Raw genomic sequence first — 20,889 nt, 5'->3', positions numbered from 1 at the left:
AAGGATTTACCTGTCTCCATAGAACTAATCTGGTTTTTTGTCACTGTGTTGTAGATAGAATTTTTAGATTCCTTTATCATCTCTGTCATTTGAGTTTCTTCCTTTAAATTAAATAAATAATAACTGACCAGGTTTACGTTTTATATTAGACATCTTGAAGGTGAAGGTGGTACAGTATATTACAGGATATTGATGTAGTAGGTCCACAGTATCAGCCCTTGATCTTGTGACTCTGACTGGCAATGACTTTCCTTGACAGTAGTCTTCATGGTGTCTAGGAGCTTTCATAGCACTTGCCCTGCTTTTAGAGTGGAAAAAGAAAGAAAAACAAAAAACCATACCAAATAAATACAGTTGAAGTTATAAAGAATATTAAATTAGAACTTTGCAACTGAATTTGCCAATATAAAAATGATTTTAAATAGTATATGACTTTTTTTTCCCTGATAACTTGCATATCGCAGTTACCCTGAAAAGAGTTCCATCTAATGTTGGATGTCTCCGTCCTCATGGAGGACAAAAAGCCAGGGTTAATTAAATTTGTAAGTTTTAAGTTACAAAATTAAAGTTATTAAGTTTTGTAACTTCTCCTCTGACAGTCATAGATGTGAACCTCAAGTTTATTCTGCCTTCACCTTGGACAATGAAAAGGGAGCAGAACCTAAGCTGCTTTGCAGCCACTTCTATGAAGAGGTATAATTTTGCAAGAGATTTTAGATGCTTTGCTTATGAGTCCATGAAAGCACAGGGTTGGATGCAGTTTCCTGAGTTGTTAAATCTGTTTTAACAGATTGGTGTAGCACTTTATTGGTGTTGGTGTAACACTTTATTGTATGGAAAACAAGGTTACCCTTGGCTAAACTGTCTTTTTTTGTTGTTATTATTCAGCTTACATTTGTTACTTTGTTAATATTTTGTTTATCTTAACACTTTTTTTCACCACCGGTGAAAGCCCTTATTATGTATCTCTGAAGAGCAAATTGTAACTCATCTCAGCTTCCATTTTGCTGAGTTTAACAGAGTTTTGCAGACGGTGGCTCTTCCTTGTCTGCACAAGCCTTTCCCTGAATGTTGCAGACTGAGCTAGATGGTGTTCAGCTCATTGTAGCAAGTGTTCCTAACTTAGTTTCATTGCTGGTTCTTGTAGCAACAGGAGCACATGGGCTGGTAGGCGCTAGTGAAATATCTCTGTTTTTGTGGCAGTGTTACCTGACTCAAAGGCCTTATTTCTTCTTGGTTTTTTTTAACTGATTTTTTTTCAACTTATTTATTCTTGTTTTTTTTTTAACTGATTTTTTTTCAACTTATTTCTTCTTGGTTTTTTTTAACTGATTTTTTTTCAACTTATTTCTTCTTGGTTTTTTTTCTGCTACCTAATTGGTAGCAGAAGTTCTTGTTAGCCTGTAGTGCTATCTTAGTACTTTTTTATCTTATCTTACTTTATCTTAGTACTTTACTGTTTTATCTTAGTACTTTTTAACTTCTTTTTTTTTTGTTTTTACGTCAGTTCCGGCTCTCCTTTGTCAGTTTTGCTGTAAGCTGATGAATTGCATCTTAATTACTACATCACACATTTGAACACTGCTTTATGGATGAATCTTTCCTGAATTTAATGTTTTGAGGAGTGATTTTCTTATGACTACATTTTTCTGTGAATTAAGGATTTACCTTTCTTAATCTTACTGTATATGGTTGCCCCGTGTGTACATTTTAATAGAGAAGCATCTTCTCCACACAGGAACCTGTTGACTTGCCACAGTTTTGTGGTACCACACTCAAAGATTTCTAACATGCTCTGTTGAAGCAAAATGGTAGATATTTCAGGTTAAAAATTATACTGGAAGGCATACTACTTGATAAGCTCATGTTTTGACCTTAAGATAAAAAGTTTGATCTATAGAGTTATTTCCTACCTTCCGGTTATACAGACATTGTTCTGAGTGTAAATAAAGAGGTGAAGGTGTGAAACTGAATGAATGATTTTGTTTCAAATGATAGAGAAGCTATGCTATAAAGTGTTAACACTCATCATTTTTTCACAGGTTTTAGTTGGGTTTAGTTCCTGTAATTATTACTCACTTACTGCCCTGCCTCCCCCCCCCCCAAAAAAAAAAATCCTATACTACTAGCCTGTTTAGCCTGTTTATTCAGTCAGAAATGATTTGTGCTTTTTGTGTCTTTCAGACTTCATTAGAAAAAGAACTGGATACACATGCTGAATTTCATTTGTGAAAGGTGGAGTAAGGTAAGATAATTTCAGTGATTACTACTATAATGTGTGATGATCTGTTGACACTGAAGGCAAGGGTTCAAAGATTCATCAAAAATTAGAAACAGAGAAATCTAAAAGGAACTTTCAGCCTTGGAAATAATGAAGCACTGACAAGATCTGATATTCTGGTACCAGTGGCATGCTTTTACCCTATGGTTTGTAGTGTGAGTAGTTCATTATATTGGCCAGGGGTTTTCTGTTCTTATTTGGATGCATTGCCCACAGAAGGTGAGGAAGTTCAATAGCTAGTGACAGTATGATATGTTTGTATTTGGACAAATTCTGTGTTTCTGGAATTCTGTGAGATTTAAAGTACAGCCTATGCTGAAAGGCCAGTATTTGTTACCTGTTTCTACCGTAGGAACAAACCAGTCTTTCTTTACTTTTTCTCCTTAAACATCCAGAGATGTTGATGAAGAAGGCAGGTCTGCCTGTCACTGAGCATTGCAGTAGCATAGAGCAGTATCCTTCACGATGGGATCTGAGCCCTGCTGGGCACTTCACAAACATTTGTCAAGTATTTGCTTTTCCACAATGAAAGAGCTGCTTTATGTCCTGTGGTTTGGCAGGGTGCAGAGGCTGATGGTCACATTACTAGGCCCTGAGACAGAAATCTCTGTCCAGGTGGAGCTTCTGTTAGCAGAAGTGAGAAGACTCTTGGCCACTGGTTTGCAAGCAAAGTTCAGTCATAGGACTCGTCTAGCTTCCTGTGTGCAGAGCAGCTGTGTTTTGAGCTAAGCAGCTACTTCTGGTATTCCAGAGAGTAAGAGAAGTTAGGCCACATATGCTGATGAGATGAGGGGATGTGGCCTGAACTGCAAGGCAGTATGAAGCCGATGAATAAAATGAGTCTTCTGGTAGAGGCAGGAAGTTTTGCTGGTGTGGGAGTGGGAAGTAGTGAGAGGTGTAACAGGATGCTCTTGGTCAAATGTGATGCTTTTGGTTGCATGCAGAAATTGAAGGTGAACCTCAGTGTCCTTGTCCCTGATGTAGTGCCCTTAGTCCCCTTTTACAGAGTTCAGCAAATAATGAATGGTGAAGTAGAGTCAATGGTGAACGGTATTGACTTCTCAGAGATGTTACTCCCTTGCTCCTGCTAAGGGAGATGAAATTCCTTTGTAAGGTCAAGCAGCAAAGTCAGTAGATGCACTTTCTCCTGCAGCATTGCTTTTCTTGTGTTAAATGTGTGTCTTAATGCAGACTGAGAATCAATTACTGAAAAGTCTAGAGAGGTGTGCTGCCATGACTGTGCCTACATCTGAAATTAAAGCAAATGGTCGATACCACGGACTCAGTTATTTAATTGGGGCAGAATGGAATAGAGTGCACAACAGGATGCTCTAGGGGCTTATGTATAATTTTTTTCTTTTGACCATCTTGAACTGCTCAGTGAAGAACAACTTGGGAATCAGGCATGCACTTACAGATCTTTCTCCACTCCAAGAAGGCCAGGATTAAGTTGCCAGCAGCAAATTAGCATTGCCAGATCCTGTAGCTATATTGTGACTTAAAAGGAATTGCAGAAATACTAGTCATTCATACCATCTCTCTTTCTTTTATTAATCATTGTCTGCATTGGAAAAGAAATGCCTGAGGCAATCCTTCATCTCCATCCAATGCAGTTCTGTTTCTTGCTGAAGAAATTAAAAAAGAATTGTCATTCTACCCCAATACAGCTATGACTTCTCCCCTGTGGGGTCTGTCTCCACACTTGCAAAGAAATCCATAATAATAGAGCTAAAAGCCAGCACTTGGGGCTCCCCTACAGGGATAGCATATCATCCTAATTAAGTGTTTCTCAAATATGGCCCTGGCTGTGCAACCCACTCCATTTTTTGTCAGATTGCACTACCTGCTTGAAGCTTTGTGTTAGAGTAGATCTGGAGAGAAGATAGAAGGAAAAGAGAATGCCACCACTTCTGTTTGCCTGTTTTCTTGGTACTTTGGTGAATACTTTCTTTCCTCTGATGTAGATTTAGTGGCTTCTTTATTAGGAGTCAAACTTTATGTTGCATATGTAAAGCTCCACATAATTTTTTTGATTACGGCTCCTTAATTGTGTATAAGATAGGTTATGTCAATCTTTTTAATTAAAAGTCACAGCTTTCTCTACAGTCAGTTCTTTGGGTGACATCTCTAGAAAATGTGCCCTGTTAAAGTAAATACTGGTGTAGATGATGAGTGGACAAACAGCACGGGTGACTGACTAAGGAGAGATGATCATTAATATAAGCACAGCAAGCTGCTTTATGGTTATTGTTGTTACATTTTACTGCAAATTTTTTATCTGCTTTTACAGTTTGGGGTTTTTTTTTAGCAAAAACCACCAGCATTTGCTAGTTTGTTCCTTTTTCCTTCTTGCCAGTTTGTAAAGTGTAAATGCAGAGCAGGCTATGTGTGACTGCGTGGCTGTGTTCAACGTGCAGTGATCTTGTTTCTTAGAGCATAATGTTCATCATCCTCTTGTTAATGCTAGGTCAATTCATGCCCCATGCCAATGTGGCATGTATAATTGCAATAACTACACCCGCAGTCATTGCATAATGTGTGGCACTTGGCCTTTCTGTAATATTCTGTTTTCCATTCGAGGGTGTTCTGACTGCTGGCTTTAGTATACAGAGCTAACCATGGCTTTGAGCAGGGAAGAGCGAGATGAAGAACTGAATTTGAATAATGTGTTACATGAAGGCGTAATGGTATTGAATAGAGCCTGAATCCAGGGAGAGGGAGAGAAAGAAAAGTAAGAGGACATAATGTCACATAGCTAATGAGAACAGCTGAAGAAGGCACACAGGGAGAAGGCAGAGGCAGAATTTCAAATGTTTTAGGTGTCTGGAAACAAGAGCGATCTGTGAGTTATTACTTTGGTTCTTTCTTATAACTTCTGTCTCTTTTTACAAATATTTTGTCTATATTATCTTCTGTGCAAGCACAGAAATCAAGCCTTTTCTGCAATTAAATGGTACTCTTACATCAAGCCCTTTAAAGTCTTTGGAACTTTATCCAGCCCAAGCTTGCATTCAATTCAATAACATTAATTTTACTCCTGTGTTTGCATTTTAATTATAAAGCTGTTACAATGTTTAAATTACAAAACGTCCAGTACCTAATTGTTAATAATCTTAGTATTATCCTTGGGAGATACATAAATGAACTACCATAGAATAATAATGATGGTTTCAGCAATAATTGTTTCACTAAAACATACTGAGAGAACTAACACTTAATCTGAACCATCTAAACCAACCTTCAAAACATGCTTCTTTAATTCTTGGAAACTCTGCATATGGATAATTTCCTACTTCCATCAGTATTTTCCTTTTAGCTGGAAGATGGAAAGTGACCATGTAGGTCTTCAGGTACAGACTTCCCCACATCAAAAGGTCTGGACTGTGCAGTACAAACATTTGTGAACATTCTGTATGGTCTCCATATGTATGGCCTGCAATAGCTTGAAGCGCTGCAATAAAAGACAAAAAAATCTGCAGTTTGCTTCAGACTGAGGCATTGCTAGCATGCTGCTCTCTGAAGAATAAATAGCAGAATAGACTCATAGTTATTTTTAACTTTACTGCAGGATTTCTCATAACTTTGGGGGGGCAAGGAAAATTTTCAAATTCATATCTTTAATCTGTAGTCAGACATCTCAATAAAAGTCCTCTGTAGACACTGCAGAGCTGCAGCCCTTGGTGAAGTCAGGAGCTGTTGTCACTGATCTGAGGTCTCCCAAAAAGTCAGGTCAGTCTTAAAATCTACACCAGGACAAATCTTAACTTTTCTGCTTGCTACAGTGGAACTGAAGCTTATAGTTATGTGTCTGCTCATGTGCTGCCCCTCAGCTGAGTCACCTTGCTGAACCAGAACTTCTTTGATCGTAGAATCTCCTGAGCTGGAAGGAACCCACGAGGATCATCAAGTGTAACTCTTGATCCTGCACAGGACAGCCCCAAGAATCCCACCATGGGCCTGAGGGTGTTGTCCAAATGCTTCTTGAATTCTGTCAGGCTTCGTGCTGTGACCACCCTGGGGAGCCTGTTCCAGTGCCCAACCACCTGGGTGAAGAACCTTTTCCTAATATCTAACCAAACCTTACCAACACAGAAATTCTGTCACTGGTCACCAAAGAGAAGAGATTGGTGCCTGCTCTCCCACTTCTACCCCTCCTATTGGATGCCCTATAGCTATTAATTTAGCACAATTAGACATTTTTAGCCATGGTATTCGAAAGAAATCTTAACTGCTTGCCTGTTTTGACTATTGTGTGACATGTGCAGGCAGCTACAAACCTACTGCTAGAGCACCAAGATGCACAACTCACACTTCTTGTTTGAAGAATGAGTCAGTAAGTGAGTATGTTAAGGACAAATTTTTCTGAAGGAGGCAACATATACAAATATTACCTTTTAATGAAATGATTACTTGCAGCTCAAGGCAGAGAAATGCAAATGTGGGTCAGAAGAAGAGTTTGAAATTGCAGACTAAGAAATGTTTGGTACTTTTAAGTGTTTAGGTTTTTTTTTTTCATTTTTATGTCAAGCTGGTAGAGATACCAAAACACTAAAACAACAAGAAGAGGAAGAAAAACAAAACCCAAATTCTCACAGCATGTTAACAGTTTTCTTGAAATGAATAGTGTACTTATTCTTTTAAAAAGCTTTTGGATACTATCAAGAAAGTCATCATGTCTTATAACGGAAACTTTTCCAGATGTTGCATGCTTGAGTGACCTAAGTAATTGAAAAACCTACATGAATGTATTCAACAGTTTGTGACTATAAGAAATTGTACTGAATAATGAGAATTTAAGGTACTGTGCAACTCTCAGAGGCTTGTGTGACAAAATCCCACAAACATTTCAGATTTGCACTGGAATTTCCCATAGGATCATAAAGACTGGAAAAGACCCCCAAGATCATTGAGTCCAACACATAAAGTTATACAAAGGCTTTAGCTATATCCTGTGTTTTTGTGGTCTCAGGAGATTTCAGGAAGTCTTGGGTGTTTTACTCATGATTTTACATTTCTGAGACAAAGCATCCAGTTTTTGCATCTCTGAAATTTTAAAATCCATCAGACTTTCTGGCTGTCAGAAGGGCTTTTTAAGTTGCTCCTTTGGGAGTTTCCAATTTAGGAATTTCTTCAAGGTACTTTTTATATGTGTGATTGAAATATAGATCCGTTACTAAGATTTTTTAGAGGATTTTTATTACTCATACTATTGAATTTTACATATATGGAAAATATGATCTAGGCAACTTCAGGCTTGTTAATTTGACCCTAGTAACCTTAGAAATTTTTTTAAGGAATAAATGATTAAAGACATGGGAATTGAGTGGAGGGAGGATGAAACACGATCTATTTTTCTAAGATAGGTCATGTCAAACTGGCCTAGTATCTTTTTTTAATAAGAAAGTAGGTTTTCTAGAGAAATAAATGGGCTAGATCTGGTCTCTCTGGATTCTACTGAGCCATTTAACGTGATGTTGCAACAAAAATGCTGTTCAAGGTGGAGGAAGATTAGGGTAGTGTAAGAACTGTAACTGCACACAAAAGAACTGACATGGGAGAGACAGATGGAGGTAGATATCTATGATGAATTATTCTCTGGGAGTTGGCTTGTTTAGTTTTCTTGAGGCTTTTTTGTTTGTTTTGGTTTGGTTTTTTTCTGGAGTTGATATTGTTGGCACACTGTACTGAAAGCAGGCTGTTGAAACTTGTGGATAGGAGGAGGATGTTAATTTCTAGTGCGCAGTTTTAGATGGAGTGACTATGCAATTAATTGGGCAATTAGATAATACTAAAGGGATGGAATTCAACCCAGCAACGTGTCAGGCCACACATTGTCATGAATTCTCTTACCCAGTTTAACCTTTGTGTCAAAATTAGCAGTATGATAGTCTGAGCTCTTATGTAATCAGTGGAAAGAGGCAGATTTTTAATTAGGCACCCAACTCCTGCTTTCTGTCTTGACTGTTAACAGAGCCTGGGCACCTGACTCTGGCATCAGTGCTGAGTGCCTGAAACTGGATGGTGCTACAGCCTCAGCTTAGGAAGTAATGCAACAACTTTTCCTATGAAGAGGGAGTTCAGCAATGGAAGATTTTGAAGGAGAAAGGCCTATATGAGGGTAAGTGGGTTTAAGTTTGTCTTTAGTCTGTCAGTTTGATACTATCGTGAAAATGATGTATGGGGTACGGGCAAGTGTCAAAAAGAGGTATTTCCAGTTGAGGGAGGGAATCTCAGCTGGGTGCATCTGGGGTGGGACCTGATACAGCATAAGTGTGCAACACCTCTTGCAGTGTCTGAGAAGCCTCACCTCAGTATGTGATAGAGGCAGAGAAAACTGAAAGAGGGTAGATTTAGATTAGATATGAAGAAGTAATTTTTTACGGTGTGAGTGGTGAGACATTGGAACAGGGTGCCCAAAGAAGCTGTGGATGCCCCATCCCTGGGAGTGTTCAAAGCCAGGTTGGATGGGGCTCTGAACAACCTGGTCTAGTGGAAAGTGTCCCTGCCCATGGCAGGTTTAGTTGGTCTTTAAGGTCCGTTCCAACCCAAACCAATTGGTGAAAAACTGCAGGGATGATCAAAGTACTTATATTACAAGAGGAGGCTGAGACAGCTGTGTTGGGTATGTCAGGAAGACTGAAAAAATGGGAAATGTAATTGCCACAGCTCCTCTGCTGGAGTTTTGGGGAGCATTGAAATGTGGCTGATATCAGCTAGGTTATAGCAAACAAGCAGGATGTCTGCAGACCATCAGAGGACTAATGCAGGTCTATGTGCAACATTATGGTATTGTAGGAAGATTATGATACCAAACCAGAAGTGTCTACCTGTGTGATTTAGAGGTGATGTGAACTGAATATATAGCATGTCCTACTGATTGAGTTTGTGCATTCACCTAGCATGTGGATAAAATATTTAACCAATATAGAACGCATAGTGATAATTCCATAATACATGACAGTAATCAGTAGGAGAATGCTTTATGTCAAATTAGGAGCAAGCTTAAAGATTTCTAAAGGTCAGTGATTGCTTGGATTCTTTGGACTTAGGCTGTTTAAGCTGTTTGTACTCCTATAGAATGTGATGCTTACTGTCTGCTGTATTGCCCTGCAGTTCCCCTGCACAGCACATGGAAAGCTGTATGACAAATCAGGCTTTGAGTGAATTTATAGGGCTGGACCAAGGCATGTTTAGTTTAGCCTGTGACAAATATAATTTAGAAGCTGACTACTGTGTAGCAAACTCATGACCAGTGTGAGAAAAGCTTGCTCTGAAGTGAAAACTGTGGTTGTAGGTCCCTGATGTGCCTGTAGTGACAAGTGATGGGTGCAGCACTTACAGTCCGTGACAGCCCTTGCCCCAGATACCTCCTTAGTTTGACAAACACTGAAACTTAAAATTGTGTGTTAGTGAAGAGCTGCCCTTTCCCTGGATGTTGGCTTGTCCCAACACTGGGTTCAAAAAAGAGTTGAATCCTTTGGGCAATGGTGAGTAATGTGCTTTCTGCTCTGTTGCAAATCCTGAATTGTTTTAATTTGCTTTGTAAGCTATTAAGAGATTGATCAGGTTGCTCTTTACCAGAAATCTTCATAAAATAGCAGGAGGAAAATACCACAGCAAGAAACATTTTAATGTACTTCTGATAGCACTATGTTTAGTTCTCTAGTTATTTGTTCATCAATAAGGGCTCAGCCTGGGATTCTGAGGTTTTTAAGTGCTGAAAAGAATATCAGGAGAGAGTAGTATGGCTTATCTTTTTTTCCCCATTCTGCTTTGTAATTAATTGTTGTATAGTGGTACTACGTTTTTGTTGTTCTGTGGTAAAAACAATTGTATGATGATCTCACAGTCCTTTCTTGGAAAGTTGCCACAGTGAAGAAAAACTCTGTTTATGCACCAAATTGTCAGTAGTTTGGAAGGGGGTTGTTCTGTTGGAAACAGAGTGCTTTGAATGACAGTCCAAGAGGAAGGATAACAAGGAGGAGAGGATTGAGAAGATAAGTGTGAAAATGTGTCAGAGCTCTTTCAGGTTTATTTTTTTATTAAAGTCATGGTCAACTACCTTAGATTTAGAATCTGTCCCAGTTTATATGTGGCTTTTTTCCTCCCTGTATTCTAGGTTTTATTTAGCTCCAAGTCATGTTTTTCTAGCTAGTAAACTGGGGGTTTGTTTTGAAAATCTGTCTGAGCCTTTTCCTGAGAGACAGTACTTGGAGCATCTCAGGCCTGCATGGCTGTCACTTAAAAAGATGCCCAGAAAAAATGGAAGAGCATCACTTGAAGATATTTCTGGAAAAGAAAAGATTATAAGATCTGAGGAAACCCACCTCTAAATTTCAGGTAAAAGATATCTCGCATATTGGGGAAGAAGAAGAAACAGAAGAATTTCCAGAAAACCCAGATTCTTTGTGTGTGGGAATGGGCAGTGAGGAGGATGGTGGTGGATCAAATAGGCACAACCTACTGTTGTAGATCGTTACTAAACATGAGATGCTGGAATGCAAATTTAATCTTGTTTCATAGTCTCTTAAGATAGCTGCTTGAAAGTTAGAGAAAATGACCTTTTGAAGATTCCTATCCTTCCCTACTCAATTCTATCTAGTTGCCTCTTTTGCTTAACTTCAGTACAGTTCAGTGAAGTGAATCCCATCCCAAGACTGTACTCCTTGCTTAACCTTTTCATAGTTTAATCTAGGTAAACACTGTGCTTATGCTTTGTTCACACAGATTCTTAAACAGTAATAAAAACCTAAATATTTTTCTACAACAAAACTACATGGACTAGTGAACTGTGTCTCTGCTGCCAGAGAGAAGGTAGTTTCAACTTTCTTGTGTATTCTGTCATGATGTTTTTAATCATATGTTTGCTGTTAGGATAGAATATATGCTATAAAAAAATAAATTTTGCCAAGGTATTTTGGGGGTTTGTAGTCAAACATGATAGAGATAATTTATTATTGAAATGCGTTTGTGTTGATTTTCTTTTGAAACAAGGATATATGCCTTGCAGAATATTTATGTTCAAGATCGTTCTGTAATTTCTGTGTTTAAAAACCCCTATACTTAATGCAGTTCCTGCTAAATTTTAACGCTAGAAATATCTAGAATTTATTTAGCTCCAAGAATGTGAATATAAAATAATCTGAAGGATGTATCATAGCACAGGCCCCTGTAGGAGCATGCTGTCGTTGAAAACATTTTAATAAAAAGCTGTTTAAAATTATACTTTTGCATTTTCTCCATTTTAACATGAGTAAAGAAAGAGTTTTAAAAGTGCTCTTTGGCTATTAACACCGAGCTATTTTTACTGGGACTTTTGAACATTGATCTGGTGTTTCTAAGTGGAGGCATTTTTCACTTGTGGCTGTGCATGTTCACTTTGGAGACTTTCCTTCAGTCAAATCTGCTGTGATCTGAGACAAGGTGGGTTTTGGAGTTGTCCCAGGCAACTGCCAAATACTTTCAAACATTCAAAGTGGAGGTGTAGAGAAAAACAGTCGTGTGGAGGAAACTCCATTGTGTACTTATATAGGTTTAATATAGTGTCCTGAAAGCATTTTGGGATAGTGGGATTGATGGGCCAAAAAACTTGCCATAGAATTGTAATTATCTATCAACATAGTAATTTTAATGTTTCTGTAGTTAACTGAAAAAAAAAGGAAAGCCATCACTGCTTTATTTTGTTATTGTTTTGTAGTTCATAGACTGAAGAAATACAAACTAGGTAAAAATAGAAATTAGAATTTAAGGGCATTTTACTTATTTTTAACAATAAGTTAGGGGATAATACAAAATTTTCAAAGTCAGCAATGATGCACTATCAAACCAATGAGCTCTTTGCTCATCCTTGCTAGTTCAAGTTCTTTAACTGTGTACTTAAATGGCTTTTCAAGGTAGATTCTGAAAAAAAATCTTTTGTGAATATTTAAGACATGTGGCATGTATCAATAGTTTGACAAGTAGCATTTTGTTTCTTTGAATTACTTTAATAATAATAAAACATGTTAATAATTTCCTGATATTTCTCCATGAATCAGTTTTGAGAAACATATAATACGAGAAGAAAAGCTACTTCTATTTTGTTTTCAAAGTAGGACACATCAGCATTGTTTTGTGTGGTGCCTGTTGGTGCATTTTATCCTCAAACAATGGGTTGTATGTGTTAACCATTTGCTTTGATGGGTTAATAGTTATGAAGTCAATTCTGCCACACAGGGTCCTCTATTTCTTTAGAAGGAAGGCTGGGAGATAAATGGCTTCAGATAGTATTTGATATGAAAGGAGGAAAAAATTGAAAGAAAAAGGTTTCGAGGACTGTTTTTTTAAGGAAGCTCTGCTGGGAGCAAATGTCAAGCTAAGGGGCAGTGGTTATGGATATGAAGGACAAAACAGATGCCCAGAGCACTGGGAATGAGTGGTTTCAGTTGATTGTGTTTTGCTATGTGTTGATATTTATTCTACTTTAGGAGTTGGAGAAATGCATTTGGTTGTACTCCAGCTTGTCTGTAATTGAGAGTCTGTATATCTTGCTATGCAGTGAAGGGGAAGAGGCAAGTGCAGACAAAAAATATCTCATGATTTTTGTTCAAATCTTACAGCAGCTTGTAACTGTCCCAGCACAGTTCCAGTCATCTGGTGCCACTCTTGTGGGTCTTGTTTAAAAACTGTACTTCTTCCCCTTCCCCAGGAGCACCACTAAGTACCAATGAGTACTTGGCATCCATTACAAAACATCTTTCATTAGACTAGACTAAATCAGTTCGCTAAATAGGAGCCTCACAGAATAGGAAAGATCTCTTCTATGTCCAGCTGCATCCACTGCTACAGAGATGACACTGGCATATTGTAACTTAAATGTTTTGGCTTTGAAGTCATTTAGCACAAAAGGGGTAAGATATCTCTTGTCCTGGGGTCAGTTTCCATATTAGTGATCAAAAAGGAAAATCTGAACATGAAAACTGAAAGAATTTTGGTTTGCAAAAGTGCCTGGAAAACAGGGCAATTACCACACAGTCACTGGTTTCCTAGAACTGAGGAGAAATTCACAGTCTATTTTTCCCCTGTTGAATCCTGCATTCTGAGTTGTGATCTTGGCACATTGAAGAGTCCTTGTATTACATGGCAGAATGCATTAGGAAAATCCATTTGGATAAGTGTTTGCAAATTCTATTTTTACTTATGCAGGATGGACCTGGAGACTGTCACTGGGGAGAAAAAGTGAATATGTTTGAACTCTAATTATTTGGATGCTGCTGTTGTCCACTCCCAGGCTTTTAATTTTATCTGCAGTTGTAAAAGGCAGATATAGCTGCAGTTTAATGACATATTGTTTTTTGCAAATGTTAATAAATATGTTAACTTTTGCATGTTCTACCTGACTGTACAGTCAAACTTCTTTACCTTCTCATGCCCTCTGGAGCTCTGAAAACACTCATCCATTTGTGAGATTGTGATTTACAGTGCCAATCATTTAAATTAGCTAAACATTTTATGGGGCTTAGGTCATATAATAACGTGTAGAGTGTAAATGAAGGATAAAGGACATTTCTTTTTGTGACTTTTACGGTCTTTATTGTGAACTGAGGCTGCATACCTGATGCTTTCTAACACTCAGATAATTTCAAAGCCAAAATAAGGATGCAATTTAGTAGCTCATGTCCTGTAGAGTGCTCCTTAAAAATCTTGTCTGTATTACCCCAGAGCCATCCCTCCTTAGGTACTTAGGCACAGAGATATTCAGAATGGAAGAATTAACAAAGTGTTTGTTGGATGCACACTAATACCACTTTTTCTGCATCATCTTTTAGTAGCTGGGTTTTCACAGGGCTTTGGCACTGTTGTTGCTTAAGTATTAAAAGGTCAAGGCTACTCTCCATCATTTCAACCAGTGGTTCCTGACTTCTTCCACACAGGAAATGCCAGACTGATTTTTTTTCTAACTCACTTTGTTTTGGATTAGCAAATGTGCTAATTGTTTGTAACTGTATACTTTGTGAAGAACTATTTGCCCTGTAGGGTTTCAGTTACACTCTGTTTTGGGGTTTTTTTTGTTGAAAAAAGATTGCATTCTTGAAAAAAAAGATTGCTTTCACTTTTTTTCTTAATTACATAAAGAAAGTTATTAATAGGCTTTCCCTTTTCAGAACTGGAAAATACCCAGAAAGACTCTTGCTCACACTTTCCAAATACAAATTTGCTTCTAAATTGAGACCAAACATGGAAAAATTTAGAATGTTAGGTGAATATTTTGTGTAGTTCTGAGCAGATGGAAATGGCTGTTTAGTTCTTAGAATATTTAAGTTGATGGTTTTAAATTGTCCATGAACTATGCAAATAAAATTGGTGGGAAGTGACTGAGGAATACAACCCACGATCACTAGCTCTAAATTAACTTGTTCTTCCACTGGAAAATTTTCAGGGCATTTTCAAATCAGAAAAGATTGAAAGCTATTGATAACTGACTTTAATAAAGTCCCATTTAGTTTTGTCATGCAGTTCTAGCTTATTTCACTTCTAAAAGTTAAGAAGTTGAGTTTTGTGACATTTGCTGTTTTAAAAAATTATTTGACAAAGATGTATTACATTGATGTCTGTGATTCACGGTGATATCTCTCTGGGCAGACAATCATATTATGTTTTCAGTGGAAGCAGATATATTGTGCTTATAATGTGGAAGTTATCCAAATGATCACAAACTCTCCTGACTAGCCTCTTATGGCTAGCTCTCATTCTTGCGTCTTTAGTCTATAAAAACTCTGTAAATGAACTCTGTAGAGTGGAGAGGAGATCTGCAGGACCTGAAAAGGCTGGAAACAGTAAAATTAGTGCTCCTAACTGTTGAAGAAATTATCTTACAAAGCACAGGACCACAGCATCAGCTGGTACATATAAACAGGGAAGAATGGCACAAAATTCCACATATGTGCTGTTATACTCAGAATCTTTTTTATTTAAGTGCAAAGATGAAATTCAAGTTATATCTAAAGACAAGTAGTTGTTGTTATAATTAAAACTCATAACAACTTGATCCAGGAATCATTACTTGGCTGGTTCCAATAATTACTGGAAAAGAATTTATGCTTCTGTATAGGGGAAAATTTCAGTAAGTAACTATGTAGTTAAATTCATTGAACACATCAAGTGTCTACCTCTATCATGCTGTAATGCTCACCTTTTGCATCTCCCTCTGGACTGTAAGGTGGTTTCATTTTGGTGATGGGTATGTGGAGGCATATTTTCGGGTATTTTCGCAGTTGTCAGCATCCAAATGACTTCAGATACTGAAGGATCTGAATATCTGAGGAATATGACGTTCATGTCAGTAGTTTCTTCTTCTCCACTCTAGGATCCACTTAGGGTCATTTTTATATTTGCTGACAAGCTTTTAAACGTGGCTCTTTCTTGTTGGTCTGCAGCTCTGAGTTACACCCAGATTTACTGTCTGTGATACCATACATACAGTTGATCACTCTAGAACTAATTTTCCCCAGCCATAAGTCTGCAGTTCTTTAAGTGACCATGGGTGAGCTATGGCCACAGTCCTGCCATGTGTCAGCTCTGTACCCTCTCTCTTTTTATCCCATGCTTCTACTTCATCCTGTGTCTCCAAGTCTGAAGGCCTCTGCTATCATACCAGGCCTTTACTTTTCTACATTAAATCATTGTGTTGAGTTGTAAAATGATGATGATATGATGCAAATATAAACAAAAATTAAAAGAAATCAGCCACAGACATCCGTGCAGTTGGAAAAATTTGTTGTCACAGCTGAACCAAGTTTAGTTGCAGGCTAGAACAAAGTTGCAGGCAGGTCAATATAAGTTCAAACAAAGCAAGTCTGAAAAATGAAAATGCTCAATGTTTGCAAGCCCTGCAGCAAGGCTTCAGGCCAGTCTCTGGTGATGGCAGTACAATATCTACAGGGCTACAGCCTAACAGAGCTGCAAGGGCCAGAGAGGGACACTGGTAACATTGTCTGTCATGTTACCTCCTGACCTTAAATACCGAGGTCTGGGTTTGATGCCCAGCTCTGAAGTTCTCAGGATGCTTGTTAGCTGAATATGGGAGTGCAAACATGGAGGTGCTGCACAGAATACCAGTGCTGCTCATTATACTGTTTTTCTCAGTCTCTAGCATTGCCTGCTCTCAGAGAAGACTCCAGGCTTGATTAAGCTTTTGCTCTGACCCAGTCTTTATATCCAACTTTTGGTCCCACCCTTCGGCCAGAAGGTACTGCCTCTCCAGCAGAAGCAGTGGATATAGGAACATGTAGGAACACTGTGATGCAGTTCAGTAGCTTAGTTTATCCTTTTGCTGAAAGTGGCTTTGATGAGGTGATGGACTGTAAATGCAGTGTGGCTGAAATGTAGCTACGTGCTCTCATCTGGGCCTGAAGATCGAGACAGGTAGCTATGAGCAAAGTGATCATTTCTGCTGCCTTGCTGTGGAGGTTTGACTGCTGAGGTAGGCAGCATGCTTATGAATTTCTGATAAACTCTGGTGGGAGGCAACAGAAGTTAGCGAAAGTCAGCATCACTGTGGCTTGCCTTAACATGCAAAAATTGGGAGTCAAGTAGTCATGAGAGTGAGTTAGTCATGAACTTAAGAAAGGAAAGTAATTTGGGATACATCATTCACGTTTTCAGGCTTTTTTGTATTCATGCAAAATTTGCTTTTACAAAAAGTGAAATTCATGCAAACTTGGCCTGTAGTAACATACCAGTTTTAGAAGTCATGTAAGTGCTTGGAGAATTGACAAAACTCTGACATTTAAGTTCATATTTCTGAGCACTGAGTGTTGCAAGGAACTCAGCATTAATTAACCCCCTTTGTCTTTTCATACCATTTATAACTTTTTTTTATGATTGTTGCCTCCCTGCAGCAGTTGTTATTTTTAAAATAAATTTTTGAAGGCCACTAAATTGTCAGTGTCAGTTCTAAAGATTGAACAGTATTAGCTGCTGAAAACAAACCAGTAGATTGTGGTTACAGTTGCTTGAAAATTGTTTTTAAAAGCCCTGTATTCCAGAAATCCATGGCCATACCCTATAGGAGTCTTCATATTCTTTGAATTTTTGGGAATTTGGACTGAATTGTTTATTACATCTGGTCTGTTAGTAGCTGATAGAAAAGAATGTTATTGTGGAATAAAGTGCACAACACGTACTGCAGCTACACAAGTACTTGTTACCTTCTCTGAATGGAGCATTTTAACCTGTAATATGCTGGCATGAGGAGACATGAACCTTTAAAATAAGTACCTGCAAAATTTTTATTTATCCTCAGTTGTTCATATGTTTGCTCGTCTTACACATGAAAACCGTGAGAGCAGCTGAAATACTTTTTGTTACTCTTACTAAACTTTACTTTTAGTTGTTTGTCTCAGAGATCATAATATCTACTACATGACATTTATTTTCTCTAATAGCTTTTTTGCTCAATTAAACCTCAATAAAGAACATAGTATTTTGGTAAGGCTGATAGTAAAAACTGGGGAAACTCACAGGAATTTTCACAAATAGGGAACAAGTGTTGAAATATGGTATTCTAATAGAAAGCTTGATCTTAGCTACTGATTTGTAATGAAACTCATAGAAATGCGTCAGTGACATTTGGTCTCGTTTCCTCTTATGACACTTCAGAGACACTCAAGCCACTTACCTATTTTCTTTGTACCTTGTGTTCTGTATTTATTCCAGGTTTGTGCTTCTGATTTGGGCTTTTTAAATTTAGCAGCCAAATACCAGCCAGTTTCAATATATTCCAAATATAATTCCAGTATATCACAATTCCTACATGGCTGGGTTTCAGTTACTCTGCTACAAGTTAATCACAGAATCACAGAGTGGGTCAGGTTGGAAGGGACCACAGTGGGACATTTGGTCCAACCTCCTGCTCAAGCAGGGTCATCCCAGAGCACATGGCACAGGATTGTGTCCAGCCAGTTCTTGAATATCCCCAGTGAGGGAGACTCCAGACAATCTGTTCCAGTGCTCGGTCAACCGGAACAGTAAAGAAGTTCTTCCTCATTTTCAGGTGGACCTTCCTGGGCATCAGTTTCTACCTGTTGTGTCTTGTATCACTTGGCACTAACAGGCCTGGCTCCAGCCTCTTCACACCTTCCCTTCAGATGATGGTGTATATTGATGAGGTCCCCTCTCAGTCTGTTCTCAAGGCTGACCAGGCCCAGCCTTCTCAGCCTTCCCTCATAAGAGAGATGCTCCAGTCTCTTAATCACCTTTATTGTCCTCCCTGGACTTGCTCTGGGAGTCCCATGTCTCTCTGGCACTGAGGAGCCCAGAACTGGGCACAGCACTCCAGATGTGACCTTGCCAGGGCTGAGAAGAGAGGCAGGATCACCTCCCTCAGCCTGCTGCCAATGTTCTTCCTGACGGTCCCCAGGACACCATTGACCTTCTTGGCCTCAAAAGCACACTGCTTTCTCATGGACAGCTTGTTGTCCACCAGCACCCCCTGGTCCTTCTCTGCAGAGCTGCTTTCCAGCAGGTCAGCCCCCAGCCTGTGCTGGTACCCAGGTTTGTTCCTCACAAGGTGCAGGACTCTGCATTTGCTTTCCCTGAATTTCAAATGGTTCTTCTCTGCCCATCCCTCCAACCTGTCAAGGTTTTTCCAAAGGGCGGCACAGCACTCTGTGGTATCAGCCACTTCTCCCAGCTTTGTGTCACTAGAACTTGCTGAGGAGGCATCTGCCCCTTCATCCAAGTCCCTGATGAATAAGTTACACAGCAATGGGCCCAGAATTGAACCTTGGGGGACACCACTAGCGGCAGGCCTCCTGTAACTTGTCAAGGAAACTGTTTTGAGAAATTGGCAGGAAACCAAAGCAGCACACCCCCTCCATTGTGTGTTACAGGATGATCTTACTGTTTACCCACAGGGTAGTACTGGCATTAAAAAGGATTCCTTTCACTGGCACAGCTGTTCCACCGAGGCGTTGGAACAGGAACAGTGGTGGGAAGCATAGACTGTTGTTGGCCTCTGAGGAGTTAGAGGCTTATGCTTCAAACTGCCAGCATCCCACCACTTGTTCACATGACTCCAGAAAGAAATGCAGGGAAGAGCCATGCAGTCAGGATCTTGGCCTGCAGCAACCCTCTGTCCCCTTGATTTAGAAAGGTCAGTGTAAGCAAACAATTTTATTTTCCTGGAAGAAGAAATGAAAGCAACACAAAGGAATCAGATACTGGAACAACAGAAAAAAAAAAAAGAAGAAAAAAAAAATAGATATCTAATATTGTGGCCACTAGGCATAGCGTAGGCATGTAGTCTGTAAGAAAAAAAAAGTTACATGATCAGAAATACATGAGCAAAACAGGAGTACAAAACAAGTGTTGATGGACAAATATGCACCAGCAGATTTGCATTAGTAGCTTAAGACTTCAGTTTTGCTATGCTGCCTAAATCTTAGTAATAACCCTTGTGGAACATTACTCCTACACTAACATTTATTTTTAATTTTCTAAATACTTGACACTGTTTCAAATCCTGAGTCAATTAGTTATATCTTATTTAAAACACATATGTTAGAGAAAGAATTCATGCATTGCTGGTTTGTCTTTAGGTGCTGTTGTGTATTTTTCATTTATATAAACATTTAAAAGACTAAGTTCAAGAATCACAGTGAGTCAGAGCAATGTGTGGAAATGAAGAGTGCTTTGCTTAAGAGATTTTTTTTCTGTGCCTGTGACCTAATGGGCCATTCCTTCCGTGTGGGAAAATGTAGTGTCAGGAAAATAAAGTTTCCCCTGTGACTCTGAGGTGCGGTCCTGTTGCCCAGGTGAAGCTCAGTGATTTCAGAGCAGGATGTCAGATCCCATCACACTCACAGAGGACAGTGCTATCAGTGCGCTGTGATTCTTGGGTTGTTTTGCCCAGTATACACTGACTTTAATTAGTGCTACATTAGGCTGTTAAGTGCATTAATACTACAGGCAGGTAGATCAGATAGTTCCCTAGACATTTTGTTGTAATCCAAACTTGACCAAAACTTATTACACATCTCATTTCAGTGCTTTTATCCCTCTGTCTTGTCTGTAGTCCCCGTCTCATTGCCAGTATGAGGGAGAATATATTAATCCCATTGATCTGTAGGCAATGGCAGTATGAAATCTTTAGCAAATCTTATGTGTGCCTGGTTCATCTCCATTTCAGGTCATAAAGTGTTGGGGTTTGGATTTGTTTGTGGTTTTTGGTTTTTTGGGTGTCTTTTTAGTTTGGTTTGGTTTTCTGGAGCTCAGAGAGGGAGTTTGTTTTTTCCAGCTAGAGCAGTGTGTTTCTGCATTGTTAGCTTCATGGTTATGATGAAAGACTGCTCCAGGTGAGGCAGCTTATGGGAGGGTGTTGAAAGGACCATCAAACTCAGAGAAGTGTTTCCAGTTCAGACTCTTCAACAGAAAATATGTCCCCTGTTCTCATGGGCTTCTCTATGTCTGTGTAGGCAATGTGAGAACCCCAGGTCATGAGGAGAGAACTCATCCTGTGCACAGGAAACTTCACCACAAAGTGCCCAGCACATTTCTTGTGAAGAGGGTAAAGGTTAATTTGGGATAAAGACCACTTGTGAGCTGTTTCAGTTTCTGCTGGTAAAGTG

The 20,889-nt window shown here is 38.9% G+C and overlaps 1 protein-coding gene across 23 annotated transcripts in view; it reads left to right on the top strand.

The window, feature by feature from the left end:
• INPP4A (inositol polyphosphate-4-phosphatase type I A) overlaps positions 1 to 20,889 on the top strand; it is a 109,110-nt gene that overhangs the window by 37,990 nt on the left and 50,231 nt on the right. For 16 of the 23 annotated variants that reach the window (XM_038126682.1, XM_038126013.1, XM_038127085.1 and 13 more), the window contains 2 exons: positions 2,185 to 2,245; positions 8,253 to 8,399. The gene's annotated coding sequence lies outside the window, so the exon portion shown is untranslated. The remainder of the gene's footprint in view (positions 1 to 2,184; positions 2,246 to 8,252; positions 8,400 to 20,889) is intronic. The other 7 variants (XM_038123478.1, XM_038162292.1, XM_038163136.1 and 4 more) reach the window with 1 other exon arrangement.

The sequence above is a fragment of the Motacilla alba genome, chromosome 1 (assembly GCF_015832195.1).
Source record: "Motacilla alba alba isolate MOTALB_02 chromosome 1, Motacilla_alba_V1.0_pri, whole genome shotgun sequence".
NCBI lineage: Eukaryota > Metazoa > Chordata > Aves > Passeriformes > Motacillidae > Motacilla > Motacilla alba.
The sequence above is the reverse complement of the archived record's forward strand: the minus strand, read 5'-3'. Positions and strand labels throughout refer to the sequence as shown.